Raw genomic sequence first — 16,455 nt, 5'->3', positions numbered from 1 at the left:
GATATGTCTTTATTTACACCCACATGCTTGAGTGATAGTTTGATGGAGATAGAAGTCTAAGTCGAAAATATTTTACTTCAGAATTTCGAGGCATCATTTTATTGTTTCCCAGCTTTGAGAAGCCATGTACATTCTTGATCTTTGTGTCTCTCTCCCTCTTTCTTTCTTGCCTTTTCTGTCCCCTGCCTCCATTGTTAATATCCTTTCTTCATCCCTGTTGTTCTGAAATTTCACAGTAATGTCTCTTAGTGTAGTTATTTTTTCATACATTGTACTGGGCACTCAGAGGGTCCTTTCAATCTAGAAACTCATGACTCCCTGTTGACATTGTTAGACGCTAGTTCTCTGATCATTTCTTTCCTCAGTACTTTTCCAGTCTCTTTCCAGAACTCCTCATTAAGTGGGTACTGGAGCTCTCATTTCTTCATCTTTTATCTCCTGTTTCTAGCTTCCTACTGCTTCTACTTTTGGAGAGATTTCCTCACTGAGATCTGTCTTCAGCTCTTACCAGTTGGTTGGGCATACTAGTTAACCTTGCTGTTCCAACTATCAAATGGGGTTAACGATGGTCCTTACTGTGGAGGGTTATTGTTCAGAGTTGGTGTGTCCAGAGCGTGACATACGGTGATAATACATGGCAGCAGTCAGTGCCCAGCTCCTATGGCTGCTGCAATTTTGTTTTCTTCTTTGCTGTCTTATTTTTCATTTTAGGAACTTTTTTTCTGGTTTTCTTTTATAGCAACTTTTTTCTTTTATTTTCCTTTCTTGATTGAAATTTTATTGGTTGTGTTTGAGGACCAGTACACAAATATTTCAGTTTGTACACAATTTGTAACATGTACTGTGCATCTGAAAAACTGTGTAGTTGGGAGTTATATTAAGAGGATATCAAATGCCAGTATCTTCAAATGTTGACAGACTGTTACATTGTAAGTCGCACTAGTTCACAATTTAGTATCATGTACATATCCAGATTTTCAGTCTTTGACAGCATATTAACAGTTACCAGGAAAACGGACTACCACAACCAAAGGAGTTACAGAGAGCAGGCAGTTCTGACAGGCAGAGCCAAGGTCAAGGAGTTGTTTTCTTGAGGAAACAATTTTACTGAAAACAAAATGAAAACAGAAATAATTTTAAATGTTAAAGGCATACTAAGTGCACGGCTGGGGCTCCCAAGTTATCCTTTAGTACGCTTTATATACTAGGAAAAGAAAAGGGTAGCGTCCTGCACTCAATATTGTGCTCAATATTGTTTTCAGGTTGTATCAAAAAATAAGCAACAGCAGATGATTCACCACTCAAAAAAAAAAGCATTTACCCTTGAAAGATTGTATATGGTGGGATTCCCTCCTTCTTAAAAATGTTTCTAGATCTGTTTGTTTTTTTTTTTAACTCTGTGTTTACAAAATAGCTGGTAACTATTCCTCGGTATTTTTCACAAAGTGAGACAGGGACCTCTAAGACTGGTGTGTAATGCCTCTCAGCATTGGCCTCTCTCTCTCCCGCTTCATCAGAGGCTGGACTCCCCTCTCTCAGGTCTCCATTTTCTGAAGGTAAATCTTCTTTAGTTTCTTGCTTTTGGTGGGCCACTGTGGCCTGTTTTCCTTTGCTCCCCTATTCTTTTTTATTTTTTGTCTGAAGAGTTAATCCTTTCCCGTTTTGTCTTTATTTCCACTTTTGCAGGAGCAGGTTTAGCTGAACAGGATGGAACTGCGTGGCAAATTTTACTTGTCTCATGGGTGCGGTAGTTTGTCCTTTTTAGGGAGGGTGGTAATTCCAGTTTGTTGCTCTCTTTAGTTTTCTTTTGCTGTTTCCATAGATGCTGTTTTATCCAAATTCTTTTTTGTCCCTTTTAGTTCCTTTATTCTATAAGGAATATTTTTCTCAAATGGCTAATGATCCTTATTGTTGGCTCACATTTTTAAAAGGAAGCACTTAAAACTGAAAGCAGAAACAAACGTGTTTTGTACAGGAGTAAGTCTTGTCAGCTTTCAGTTTGATTTTACTTTAGGGTGATTAGCTGGGCACGCTCACACTTTGTATGGAGGGTGCCCCAGATGTCACTACCCATAGGTTTCTTTTCTGGGTCCGTTCAGGTTTTCTAAGCAAGAATTCTTCAGTTTGGTGGCAGGTTCGGTGAGGTGGGGGGGCACTTCATGCCTTGTCTGCAGTATTTTCAAAGCTGTGATACAAAATGAGGGTTTGAGGTTCAATACTTAATGTCCCTCACTGCACTCTGAAGAATGGGGGCTCCCTCCTCACTGTAAAGATGTTTCTGTGTCTGGTCTGGGGCCTGGTGGCTACACTTTCCCCACAGGGAAATGACGAGCTGGTGGTCATGGGTGAGTCACATGGCTGCATGACAGGTGTGCAGCCAGCTCCTGGTTTGCAGCGTGTTTCTCAGCCCAGCCTTCTGCGGGACTGCGAGATCTAGCACTGAGCCTTCCAGGGTTCTGGGGTGGCCGTTAGCTTCTTTCTCATTAGTGTTCCCCTCCGTAGTCATTTGGAGTTCGGCGTTGTTCTTCATGCTGAGTCAATTTCCTCTCCACCATCTGCTTTCCGTCTTCCTAGAGTTTGTTAGTATTTGTGATCCGCTGTCATCTCCTTGACTACTATTTTTGCCCTTGGTGGATTTGTACTTTTTTTTAATCCTTCACTCATACTTAAATGTGATTTGTTGAAGGAATAGAGATAATAAATGCCTGTATTTGCTGTATTTAACTGGAAGTCAGGAAAAGTATTACTCGTAAATCAAATTACAGTTGTTCACTGATAGACTTGAAGAAACTTCATAAATATCCACTCATCCATACAACAAGTATTCAATGAGTACTTACTGTGTGCTAGGCCTCATTTGAGTTTTTAAGATACTCTCCTTGCATGAAGCTTCTATTCTATTGGGAAATAAGCAATATCTAAACAAAAATTGTCAAGAGAGCAGTAAGTGCTCTAAAGAGAAGTGAAGAGACAGGAAGTGATAAAGAGTGGTACTGTCTAAGCACATTGAGGGAAGCCTTCTCTTAGAAGGTGACATTTTAAATGGAGACCTGAGTGACATGAGAGAGGGATTCATTCGTGAGTGCTGGGCCGGGGCAGCGGGTAACGGTCCAGGTACGGGAGAGGGAAGCGTGCTCGGCGCAGTGGAGGAGCAGAAAGAGGCCTGTGCGGCAGGAGTGCGTGGGGGAGGACAGAAGTGGTGGGAGATGAGATGAGTTCCGTTGGCTGTGGTGGAGAATTTGCATTTTCTTCTCTGTGTATTGGGGAGCCATTGGAGAGGTTGAGCAGGAGGTTGGCCTGTCTTTGAAGGTTGTAGCAGGAGCGTGCTGATCATGCAGACCAGTGCACTCAGACTGATCTGACAGACCAGCCTCTTCCTTGAGGGTGGGTGCTTTGGAGTGCTTCCCACTTTGAAACCATTGCTACCCATGGTCCCTGCTGTGGATGTACCTGTGTGGCCACGTCCATAACACATTACCCTGGTCTTGATTCAGCCAACCTGTATCCCTGGTGGACTGATTGAGCTGATAAGATTCCTACTCTTAAGAACTGGAAAGCAAGCATTTTTGTTTTTACATGAACTATGCGTTTCTGAAAATTCTTGTGTTCTCCACACTAAAAGTAACAGAACTTATAGGGAAAAAAGTATTCACAATGACCCAGAGCACTAACAAAAATAATAATCCTAGTAAAAATGCTAATTAGGAAGACATTAAATTCCTAATAATCAAACATTCGAGTAAGCATAGGATTTTGTCTTAAAAACAAGGTGAAAGTAGCTTTATGGTAGAGGATGCAAGGGAGGGTTGGAGATGGTGAATTTTTGCACGAATGCATCAAGATTAGGGAGAACCATGCGATGAACTTTCCCAAGGCACAGAGCACATGGCCAGAATGAAACTAAGAAAGAACTTGGTGTGAATAGGCCTCATGCACAAGGCTGAATTTCTGTTAGTTTCGATGCCAGTGTGCTTTGCATTCTGTGGTGTTTACACTGTGCTATAGAATAGAATGTGTTAAGGAATTGGAGGCAGTGACTTGTGAGTCGTGACTTCAACTGTTGTATTCCCACCATTTCTCTGTTTACAGTTTTGTAGAATCAAAATCACATTACGGAAGTAACGTTGTAACAGAACATACTTTGCTGACAGTGATATCTGTTGCATCCTTACTGTGTACCAGGTATTGTTAAACTCTGTATGTGTTATCACTTTGCTTAATCTTAATGTCTGAAATGGTGCTCTCACTTTTCATAGTTAAGGAAGTTAAGACCCAGTGGAGAGTTAAATACATGTTTACTGGCACATGGTCAGTAAAAGGTTACATTAGACTCTGGAGTTAGAAGATCGTACAGTGTCAGGCCTTGAGTTGATGCTACAGGTAAGCCCAGGTTGTTGGGGAACATAGAAGCAGAGAAAGCTAGTCCTCCAAGAGAAGCTAGAGAGTGATCAGACTCCCAGAAAAATGCCAAGGAAAGTGGGCAGTTAGCCTCAGAAAGATGGAGAGAGAAGCTGCCTCACAGCTCTCCACTTGGCAAATAGCGCGGTCATGCATCCTGAGAGACTGGGGTCTGTGAGTGTCCTTCCAGCAAGTATTCACCCGAGCAAGTTAGAGTGTCATTTGTAACCAGTGACAGCTAGAAGCACCCAGAACCTCCCAGTACTACTTGACATGTGTCTGGCCTGTCACATTTCAGAGGTACACACTGCAGTTTTCTGTAAGTAGATTAATTTGACTCATTTTCCCCATGAAATTGAGTAAGTTATCTTTTGGGGTTCAAGCCCATGGCTCTCAGATACACACGCGGATTGGTTTTGGGTGGGGAAGGTACTGTGAAGAGAGGGGAAAGTCAGGAACGGAGGGCGAGGGCTCCTGTTCCTCCATTTTCTCTCGGTACAGCGATCACGTTCCATTGTATAACTGTCACATTATGTATGTATTCTGCTGCTGGTAGACATTTGGATTGTTTAAAGTGAAAAGTGGAGTTGCTTAGTCGTGTCCGACTCTTTGTGACCCCGTGGACTGTAGCCTACCACGATCCTCCGTCCATGGGATTTTACAGGCAGGAACACTGGAGTCTGGTGCCACTTCCTCCTCCAGGGATCTTCCTGACCCGGGGATTGGCCTGGGTGCCACAGGGATTGTTTATCCCTCCCCTTTAGGGAGTGACAGGACAGGGGTGATGTTGGTGACGTTGGTGATGCATGTGTCTCTAGGGCACATGTGCAAGAGCTTCTTTAGGTTCATGGCTGACACTGTAGGCTTGCTTGGTTGTGCAGAGGCTCCTAGTTGGCTCCAGGAGGTCATACCACATGGTCCAGTCCCATCAGCATTGGTTGGATGAGAATAACTGACGCTCCACATCCTTGCTACTATGTGGTAGGATCTCACCAGTCAGGTAGGTATGAAATTCTTGCCCAATATGGCTTTATGTCTCTGCATTTATTAATGACATTGAACATGATTTTATATTTTTATGGGTGCCTCATTTTTTGAAATTGCGTTCTTAAATGTATTTGTGTTTTCACTTTTCTCATTAATTAGTAGGAATTCTTTATAGATTCATGATGTTAATCATTTTTGCTTATATGTTTTATGAGCATACTCTCAGTTCATGGCTTACCTTTTTATTCTCTTCATGATATTGTATGTTCATCAGTCCTTTCCTTTGTAGTTTGCACTCCTTGTATCTTGTTTATGAAATTCATCCCTCCCCCCACGGTTCAGTGGTTAAATTGTCTACTGAAGATTTAGTTTTGGCTTTTAGAGTTTAGGCCTTTGGACCTCCTGGAATTGACATTTAAGTGTCATATGAAGTTTTATAATAAGGATCAAGTTTCCTTCACTTTGTTCTTTGCCTTTCAGATTGTCGTGAATATCTGTGGTCCTTTTGACATTCAACATATATTTTAAAGTTAATTTGTTAGGTTGTACATATAAGAAACAAAAAGCCTGTTGGCTATTTAAAATTGGAATTGCATTTGCTTCATGAATGAATTTAGAGAGAATTTATATCTTTTAAAAAAATGGTTTTCTTTATTTTTGGCTGTGCCAGATCTTTGTTGCTGTGCAGGCTTGTTCTCCAGTTGTAGCAAGTGGGGGCTTCTCTTGTTGCAAAGCATGGGCCTCAGTAGTTGCAGCTCCTGGCTCTAGAGCACAGGCTCAGCAGTTGTGGCGCATGGGCTTAGCTGCTCTGTGGTACGTGGGATTTTCTTGGACTAGGGATTGAACCCGTGTCTCCTGCATTGGCAGGTGAATTCTTTATGTGCCACCAGGGAAGTCTGAAAAATTATATCTTGATGGCACGGAGTCTTATAACCCATAAACATAGCAAATTTTTCCATTTATTTAGGTTTTTAATTTTTTCTGCTGAAATGCAGCGTAATTTTCATTTGATTTGTTTCCTAATACTTTATGTTCTTTGATGCTATTTGAAAATAACATACTAAAGTTATATTTTCCAACTCTGCTGGTATATAGAAATGCAAGTGATTTTGTCTACAGATACGGTTTAAATCCAGCAATCTCTTATTTTTTATAGGGATTGCATTTTTAAAAAATTTATTTTATATTGGAATGTAGTGAAGAATGTGTTAGTTTCAGAAGTACAGCAGAGTGGTTCGGTTATGCCTATACATGGGTCTCTTGTTTTTCATTCTTTCCCCATTTAGGTTATTACAGAATACTGAGCCGAGTTCCCTGTGCTATAGAGTGGATACTTGCTGACTATCTATCTATTTTAAATACAGTGGTATGTACCTGTCAATCCCAGGCTCCCAATTTATTCCCCCTCCCTCCTTTTCCCTTGGGTAACCATAAGTTTGCTTTCTAAGTCTGTGAGTCTGTTTCTGTTCTGTAAATTAGCTCATTTCTATCCTTTTTTCTTAAATTATGGCCATTATATTTTCGTTGTCTTTCTCTGTTTGACTTCTGTTAGTATGATAATCTCTAGGTCCATCCATGTTGCTACAAATGGCACTCAGTTCAGTTCAGTTGCTCAGTCATGTCCGACTTTTTGCGACCCCGTGGACTGCAGCATGCCAGGCTTCCCTGTCCATCACCAACTCCCAGAGCTCAAAATTGTGTCCATCGAGTCGGTAATGCCATCCAGCCATCTCAGCCTCTGTCGTCTCCTCCTCCTGGGCTCAATCTTTTCCCAGCATCAGGGTCTTTTCCACGCAGTCAGTTCTTTGCATCAGATGGCCAGAGTATTGAAATTTCAGTTTCAGCATCAGTCCTTCCAGTGAACATTCAGGACTGCTTTCCTGTAGGATAGACTGGTTGGATCTCCTTCCTGTCCAAGGGACTCTCAAGAGCCTTCTCCAACACCACAGTTCAAAAGCATCAATTCTTTGGCACTCAGCTTTCTTTATAGTCCAACTCTCACGTTCATACATGACTACTGGAAAAACCATAGCTTTGACTAGACGGACCTTTGTTGGCGAAGTAATGTCTTTGCTTTTTACTATGCTGTCTAGGTTGGTCATAGCTTTTCTTCCCAACGGCATCATTTCATTCTGTTTAATGGCTGAGTAATGTTCCATTGGATACATGCGCCACCCCTGCTTCCTCCGCTCCCCTGTTGAGGGACATTTAGGTGGTTCCGTGTCTTGGCTGTTGTAAACAGCACTGCAGTGAGCGTTGGGGTGCATGTACCCTTTCAAACCATAGTTTCCTCCAGGCATATGTGCAGGAGTGGAGTTGCTGAATCATACGTCAGCTCTATTGTAGTTTTTTAAGGAATTTCCATACAATTCTCCACAGTGGTTATATCAATTTATATTCCCACCAACAGTGTAGGAGGGTTCCCTTTTCTCCACACCAGCTCCAACATTTACTGTTTGTAGACTTTTAATCATGGCCATTCTGACTGATGTCAGGTGATGCCTCATTGTAGTTCCTTTTGACATTTTTTTAAATTAAAAATATTTATTTTTAATTGAAGGACAATTGCTTTACAATATTATGTTGGCTTCTGCCATATCAACATGACTCAGTCATGGGTGTACATGTGTCCCCTCCCTCTAGGACCTTGCTCCCACCTCCCACCCCATCCTACCCCTCTAGATTGTCACAGAGCACCAATTTGAGCTCCCTGAGTCATACAGCAAATTCCCACTGGCAATCTGTGTTAAACACGGTGGTGTGTATGTTTCTATGCTACTCTCCATTCGTCCCACCCTCTCCTTACCCATGCTGCCCCCCCACACACAGCCACAAGTCTGTTCCTCAGTATCATCTTGCCAAATTCCTATATATGCATTAATACACAATACATGGTTTTCTCTTTCTGACCTACTTCACATTATGAACAGGCTCTAGGTTCACCCACCTCCGTAGAACTGCGTCAAATGCCTTTTTATGGCTTAGTAATATTCCATCCTATATATGAAGCACGGGCTCTTTGTTCATCTGTCGACAGACGTCTAGGTTGCTTCCGTGCCCTAACTATAGCAAGTAGTGCTGCTCTGAACACAGGGGTACACGTGTCTTTTTCAGTTACGGTTTTCTCATGATACATGCCCAGTAGTGGGATTGTGGGGTCATATGCTGGTTTTAGTCCTAGTTCTTTAAGCAATCTCCATACTGTTCTCCATAGTGACTATATCTGTTTACAGTCCTACCAGCAGTGCAAGAGGGGTTCCCTTTTCTCCATTCTCACCTGTGTGAGGTGATACCTCATTATAGTTTTGATTTCCATTTCTCTTAATAATTAATGGTATTGAACATCTTTTCATGTGTGTCTTAGCCATTGGTATGTCTTTGGAGAAAGGTCTATTTAGGTCTTCTGGCAGTTTTTTCATTGTGTTTTTGTGTGTGTGTGGTTTTTTTTTTTTTTTTTTTTAATATTGAGCCTCATAAGCTGTTTGTAAATTTTGGAGATTAATCTCTTATGGGTCACATGGTTTGCAGATGTTTTTTCCTGTTCTGTGGGTTGTTTTTGTTTAGTTTGTGGCTTCTTTTGCTATGAAAAGCTTTTAGGTTTAATAAGGTCTCATTTAAAAATTTTTTGTTTTTATTTCCATAACTCTGGGAGAATTCTATCTCTATTAATTCTAATGGTTTCACTGTATATTCATTTTAATTTTTTTTTCCCAGTCCTTATGTTTTTGTCCTGCCTAGAATCTCCAGTACAGAGTGTAACAGAAGCGGTGGGAGCAGGCAGTGTCATCTTGTTCCTCATCTTACAGGAATGCTTTCAACAAGGCATTCTCTTCTGTTCCTCGTTAGAAAAAAACTTACACTCAGCAGATGTTGGGTTTTTAATCACTTTTTAAAAAATATACTAAAATATCTCTCTCTTTTAATCAGTTAGTGTGGTGAATTAGATTTATTTGTAAACTCATCTTGATTCTGGGGTTTTTATTGTTCAGGCGCTAAGTTGTGTCCAGTTCTTCGAGACTCTGTGGACTATCGCATGCCATGCTACATGCTACGGATTCTGGGGTTAATCCCAGTCTAATCACGATTCGCACATACATTTTAAATTTGGTTTGCTAATGTTTTGTTTGGGAATTTTCCATCTATGTTCATGAGAAGACTGACTTTAAATTTTCTTAAGTTTTGTAATCAGGATTATGCTAGCTTCATAAAATTTTGAGTTGGAAGGAGAGCCCCTCCGTTTCTACTTTCCGTAATAATTTATGTAAAATTTAAATTATTTGGTCCTTGAATGCTTATAGAACTCATCAGTAAAACTGCCAGGGCTTAGAAAGGTTTTAAACTACTGATTTAATTTTTTGAAGGTTAAAAGGCTATTGAGATTTTTTTTTATTTGTAATCGACTTTCAGTTTTAGTTGTGTTTTTCTAAGAATTTAACTTCAAGTTTTCACATTTACTGGCATATAGCTACTCAGAAAAACCGTTTTATATTTTTAATGTTTGAAGCATCTCTAGTTATAGCTTATTTTCATTCCTAGGATTATATTATTTGTGTCATCTCCCCTTGTTTTCTTGATTGATTTTCCCAGAGTTGTTTTTACAACTTTACATGTGTGTATTTGTCATCCATATCACATCTTTGATGAAGGATCCTTTCAAATGTTTTTGACTTTTTTCTTTGCTGTTGTTGAGTTGTTCGCTTTCTTACTCTTGAGTTTTCAGTTCTTTATATATTCTAGATACATGTCCTCTATTAGATAACTGGTTTCCAAATATTTTCTCCCAATCTGTGGCTTTTCATTCTTTTAGCAGTGTCTCTTGAAGAGCAGAATCTTTTTTTTTTATTTTGATGAAGTCTGAGTTATCTCTTTTTAATATCATAAGTCAAGCTTTTGATGTCGTATCTAAAAATCTTTACCTAACCCATGGTCACAAAGATTTTCTCCTGCGTTTTCTCTAGAAATTTTATAGCTGCTAGGCTTTCCATTTATGATTTTCTTTTGTTGTTATTGTAACTTAATTACAATATAATAAAATCTGGTCTGTATGATAACCAATTTTTGTTTTTTTTTTTTTTTCCTGAGCTTTGGTGAAAACAAAAGCAATACCTGGGCCATTTGTATTTTTTCAAAAAATTCCAAGATAATTCTGATATGCATCTGGATTTTAAAAAGTGGTTACAGGTTTTCTATTAAATGATAGTTTTAGTGATAAAGAATTCTATTATTTTCTGTTGACCAATCATGATACAATTATTGTATTAAGCAAAAATCACAAGAGTGGAAGATGTTTATCAGTTTTCACAGTCAGTAGCCAAACAAAAAATAAAAGATCACTACAATTGCAAGCCATAATTAACCTAACAAAATAAATACGTAGAATTTGGGATGTTAAGCAGAGTGGTGAGGTAAGGGAAAGTGCAGACACGCACATGTTCCTCATCTGCCCAGCCAGTCTTTGTCTTTTGGTTCGTGCATTTACTCCAGTTATGTTTAAGGTAATTAGTGATATGTATGACCCTTTTACCATTTTCTTAATAGTTTTGGGTTTATTTTGTGTAGGTCTTTCCCTTGTGTTTCCTGCTTAAAGAAGTTCCTTTAGTATTTGTCGTAAAACTGGTTGGTGGTGCTGAATTCTCTTTTAACTTTTGCTTCTCTGGAAAGCTTTTGATTTCTCCATCAGATCTGAATGAGAATGTTGCTGGGTAGAGTATTCTTGGCTGTAGGTTCTTCTCTTTCATCACTTTATGTATAGATATAGACATACTTTATCTTGCCATTCCCTTCTGGCTTGTGGAGTCTGTTGAGAAGCCAGCTGATACCATTATGGGAGCTCCCTTGTCTGTTATTTGTGGGCCCCTGTTGCTTTTAGTAGTTTCTCTTTCATGTTTGTCACTCTGATGACTGTGTGACTCAGTGTGTCCCTCCCTGGGTTTAATCTGCCTGGGACTCTCTACTTCCTGGACTTGGTTGACTGTTGCTTTTCCCATGTTAGGGAAGTTTTCAGCTATTACCTCCTCAAATATTTTCTCGGGTCCCTTCTCTCTCTCTTCCTTCTGGGATCCCTATAATGCAAACGTTGGTGCCTTTAATGTTGTCCCAGAGGTCTCTTAATCTGTCTTTTTTTCCCCTTTCATTCTTTCTTCTGCATTCTGTTCTGCTGCAGTGATCTCCACGGTTCTGTCCTCCAGGCCGTTTATCCACTCTTCTGCCTCAGGTATCCTGCTGTCTATTTCCTTCTAGTGTTTTGTTCATCTGTTTGTTCGTTAGTTCTTGTAGGTCTTTGGTAAACATTTCTTGCATCTTCTCCATTGTTTTCCTGAGATCCTGGATCATCTTCACTATTATTATTCTGAATTCTTTTTCTGGAAGATTGCCTATCTCTACTTCATTTAGTTGTTTTTCTGGGGTTTTATCTTGCCCCTTCATCAGGGACATAACTTTTTGCTTTTTCATCCTGATTAACTTTCTATAATGTGATTTTCATTCTAGCCATTGTAGGATTACAGTTCTTCTTGCTTCTTCTGTCTGCCCTCTGATGGAGGAGCCTAAGGGGTTTGCGTAAAGTTCCAGATGGGAGGGACTGGGAGAAACAGTGTCTTGCTCTGGTGGGCAGGGCTGTGCTCAGTAAAACTTTAATCCTAGTATGAGCTGCGGAGAAGGCAATGGCACCCCACTCCAGTACTCTTGCCTGGAAAATCCCATGGACGGAGGAGCCTGGTAGGCTACAGTCCATGGGGTCGCTAAGAGTCGGACACGATTGAGCGACTTTACTTTCACTTTTCCCTTTCATGCACTGGAGAAGAAAATGGCAATCCACTCCAGTATTCTTGCCTGGAGAATCCCAGGGACGGTGGAGCCTGATGGGCTGCCGTCTATGGGGTCGCACAGAGTCGGACATGACTGAAGTGACTTAGCAGTAGCAGTATGAGCTGACGGTGGAGTTGTTCTCCCTCTCTGTTAGTTGTTTCAGTTCAGTTCAGTTGCTCAAGCATGTCTGACTCTTGGCGACCCCATGGACTTCAGCATGCCAGGCTTCCTTGTCCATCACCAACTCCCAGAGCTTGCTCAGGCTCATATCCATCCAGTTGGTGATGCCATCCAACCATCTCATTCTCTGTCATCTCCTCCTCCTGCCTTCAGTCTTTCTCAGCATCAGGGTCTTTTCCAATGAGTTAGTTGTTTGCATCAGATGGCCAAAGTATTGGAGCTTCAGCTTCAGCATCAGTCCTTCCAATGAATATTCAGGACTGATTTCCTTTAGGGTGGACTGGTTGGATCTCCTTGCAGTCCAAGGGACTCTCAAGATTCTCCAACACCACAGTTCAAAAGCATGAATTCTTCAGCACTCAGCTTGCCTTATACTCCAACTCTCACATCCATACATGACGACTGGAAAAACCATAGCTTTGACTAGACGGACCTTTGTTGGCAAAGTAATGTCTCTGGTTTTTAATATGCTGTCTAGGTTGGTCATAGCTTTTCTTCCAAGCAGCAAACGTCTTAACTTCATGGCTGCAGTCACCACCTGCAGTGAGTTTGGAGCCCAAGAAAATAAAGTCTGTCACTGTTTTCATTGTTTCCCCATCTATTTGCCATGAAGTGATGGGACCGGATGCCATGATCTTAGTTTTTTGAATGTTGAGTTTTAAGCCAATTGTTTCCAGCTCTCCTCTTTCTGTTTCATTAAGAGGCTCTTTAGTTCTTCGCTTTCTGCCATAAGGGTGGTGGCAGTTTAGCCGGAAGCAGCCCAGCCTTGGGTCCATGGGTGCTATGGTACAGTTAGTGGCGACCTCCAAGAGGACTTAACGCCAAGGGGCCCCTTCTAGGACTGCTGCTGCCAGTGCCCTCTTCCCCGTGCCGGGCCCCTGCTGCCCCAGCCTGCCACAGGAGACCCTCCAACACCAGCAGATAGGTCTGGTTCAGTCTCCTGTGGGGTCACTGCTCCTTTCCCCTGGGTCTTGGTGCACACAAAATTTTGTGTGCTCCAAGGGTAGAGTCTGTTTCCCCCAGTCCTGTGTAAATCCTGGAATCAAATCCCACTGGTCTGCCTTCAGAGTCGGACTCCCTGGGGATTCCCAGTCCCCTTTTCTGGATCCCCAGGCTGGGAAGCCTGCCGTGGGACTCAGAACCTTTACAGCAGTGGGAGAACCTCCTTGGTATTGTTGCTGTCTAGTTTGTGGGTCGGCCCCGCGGTGGCTATGGGATTTGATTTTTAACATGATCGCGCCCCTCCTTCCGTCTTTGCTGTGGCTTCTTTGTCTTTGAATGTGGGGTATCTTTTTTTGGTGGGTTCCAGTGTCCTCCTGTCAGTGGTGGTTCAGCAGCCAGCTGCAATTTTGGTGCTCTTGCAGGAGGTGAACACACATCCTTCTACTCTGCCATCTTGAACCCGAAGCCCCAGTTGTTTGAAATGTATCTATTTTCAGTTTGGTGTGGTACTTTCCAGACTTTTCCCTGAGTATTTATGTTCTTATATATGTACCTAGAAATATATAGATTTTTAAAAATTTAATGTAAATGGAGTCACACTAGGTAGATACATTGTTCATAGATGGCTTTTTTGACTGTGTCGCATGCAGTGATATACATAATTCTTTTACCATCATATTGTATTATGTAGGTTACAGCTATATTTAGCCCCTCCTCTTAGAAGCACATTTAAGTTGCTTCCACAGTTTCTCAAACATAAATAGTTCTGCAGCAGACATCTTTGTATTTGATGCCTTCTGGCCTCACTTGTGGGTATATTTCTCTAGGCTAGAAGTAGAATCGCGGAATTAAAAGCTCTCTAGGTGGCAGACAGAACTTTAGTTTGAAAAGGTACATGCACCTCAGTGTTCATAGTAGCACTGTTCACAGTAGCCAAGACATGGAAATAAGCTCAGTGCCCACTAAAGATGAATGGATAAAGAAGATTTGGTACATATATACTGTGGAATATGAGCCGTCAAATAGAATGAAATATACCATTTGTAGCAAGATGGAGGGACCTAGAGATTACCACAGTAAGCGAGGTAAGTCTGAAAGACAAACACCACGTGGCATTTCTTTCATGCGAAATCTAAAATATGACGCACATGAGCTCATCTACACAACAGACTCAGACTCACAGAGAACAGACTTGTGGTTGCCAAGGTGGGGAGGGGGTAGGAGAGAAGGGTAAGGAGTTTGGGATTAGCAGATGCAAACTGTTATGTACAGAATGGATAAGTAACATGGTTCTATGGTATAGCACAGGGAAATATACCAATATCCTATGATAAATCGTACTGGAAAAGAATATGAAAAAGAACATGTATGTATAGCCGAATCACTGCTGTACAGCAGAAATGAACACATTGTAAATCAACTATACTTCAACAAATTTTTTTAAAAAGTTATCTGGTTGGAATTTTATCTTCCAAGTTGTTTCTTTTCCTTTTTAAAGTTTTTTTTTTTTTTTTTTTAATCAATCATGCATCCTTATATGCAAAAACTAGCTGGGTCATTGATCAGCTCAGTTGTTAATTCAGCAAGCATTCATTGAGGACGTACCATGGGACTCTTCCTTCTAGGGGTTTTCATTTCTTTCCAACTCAGCCCCCTCCTAATTATTGCAGTGTTTTAAAATGAACCTCTTATTACACCAGAATGATGTTCAGAGGAAATACAACAATTCATACACAAATAACTTAAAAAAACATTAATATAGTACAGTAACTATATTCAGCAGAAATAAAAGGAGGGCAGTTTATCATGAAGTAATATGTATTTCATGTAATGCTTAGGCGGAGCTGTCACAGAAGATACAATGGAGAATTCAGATGGTTGCACGTACTTAAATAACCTGTGACTTAAGAGTAGTAAGAAGAGGAAATGTTTTGGGATTTGGAATAAGATCAGTGATGCAAGAGAAAAAGAGGGGATCAGAAGATGAGGAAGCGTGCTGTCATTGTAGAAGAGCTGTACCTTATGTAGAAGCGTCTTGTCAAAATAATTCCCTCTGCTGTCTCAGAAGAGAACGGTGATGATCTATACCAGAAAATGTCTCCTTTCTTAAAACCTCACTGCATTTGAGGTGTATGCCTTTAGTATCTGAAACTTTAAAAAGACTTTGGAGACGATATTTGTTCATTGGTCGCAGGACTGAGGGTTAGAAACCTTTCTGTCTACCAAAACATAAAAAACAGAAAATCCTAAACATCTTACATAGGGAAAAATAGCATTTTACTGAGGATTGTAGTTTTAACACTGCACTTGATTTCCTCAGGAAACTTATAATAGAAATGCTGTTTGTTGTATATACTACATTGCAGTTACATTTATTGCCTCATTTAATCCTCCCAATATCTGTGAGGAAAGTGGTATTAACCTCAAATGAGTAGACAGAGTCCTTAGAACAATTACAGGACTTATCCAAAGGCACCCAAACAGGAGCTGGCAGGGTGAGATGTCTCCTGGGTGCTGGCTGCCCGCTGAGATGATTCCATTTAGATCATAGTTACAGAAACACAGAGCCTAATTTAAAAATAACTTCAGTAGCAGTTCTTTAATAGGTAAGGAGATTGAGGAGTATTTTTTTACAGCAGTTTTTAAAACTTTTTATTGGAGTATAGTTGATGTACAATGTTGTGTTAGTTTCTGCTTCACAGCACAGTGAATCAGCTGTATATACATATACATAGAGCCACTCTTTAGATATTTGTCCCATATTGGTCATTACAGATACGGAGTAGGACCTATACAGCAGCTCCTTACTGTTATCTACTTTGTATCTATTTTATGTGTAGTAACGTGTATGTGTCAGTCCCAATCTCCAGATTTATCCCTCCCTCCACTTTCCCCCTTAATAACCATAAGTTTGTTTTCGATAACTGTAAGTCTGTTTCTGTTTTGTAGGTAAGTTCATATGTATCATTTTTTTAAAAAGTACGTTCTACGTATGAATGACGTGTTTGACTGACTTCACTTCAGTTCTGTCCAGTTCATTGCGGGCTTCCGTGTTGGCTCAGTGGTAAAGAATCTGACTGTCGGTGCAGGAGATGCAGGAGATCTCCCTGGGTCAGGAAGATTCCTTGGAGTAAGAAATGG

At 40.7% G+C, this 16,455-nt stretch overlaps 1 protein-coding gene across 18 annotated transcripts in view; it reads left to right on the top strand.

The window, feature by feature from the left end:
• Positions 1-16,455, top strand: part of NR2C2 (nuclear receptor subfamily 2 group C member 2) — a 115,131-nt gene that overhangs the window by 24,496 nt on the left and 74,180 nt on the right. Inside the window, exon 1 of one of the 18 annotated variants that reach the window (XR_014064382.1) lies at positions 6,676-6,751. The exons of 16 other annotated variants lie outside the window; for them this stretch is intronic. The gene's annotated coding sequence lies outside the window, so the exon portion shown is untranslated. Of the gene's footprint in view, positions 1-6,675; positions 6,752-16,455 lie in introns of those variants that run through there. One more of the 18 variants, XM_081526400.1, reaches the window with a different exon arrangement.

The sequence above is a fragment of the Giraffa tippelskirchi genome, chromosome 9 (assembly GCF_054371585.1).
Source record: "Giraffa tippelskirchi isolate mGirTip1 chromosome 9, T2T-mGirTip1v1.2.pri, whole genome shotgun sequence".
NCBI classification, from domain to species: domain Eukaryota; kingdom Metazoa; phylum Chordata; class Mammalia; order Artiodactyla; family Giraffidae; genus Giraffa; species Giraffa tippelskirchi.
Note: the sequence above shows the minus strand (reverse complement) of the source record. Positions and strands in the feature narration are given on the sequence as shown.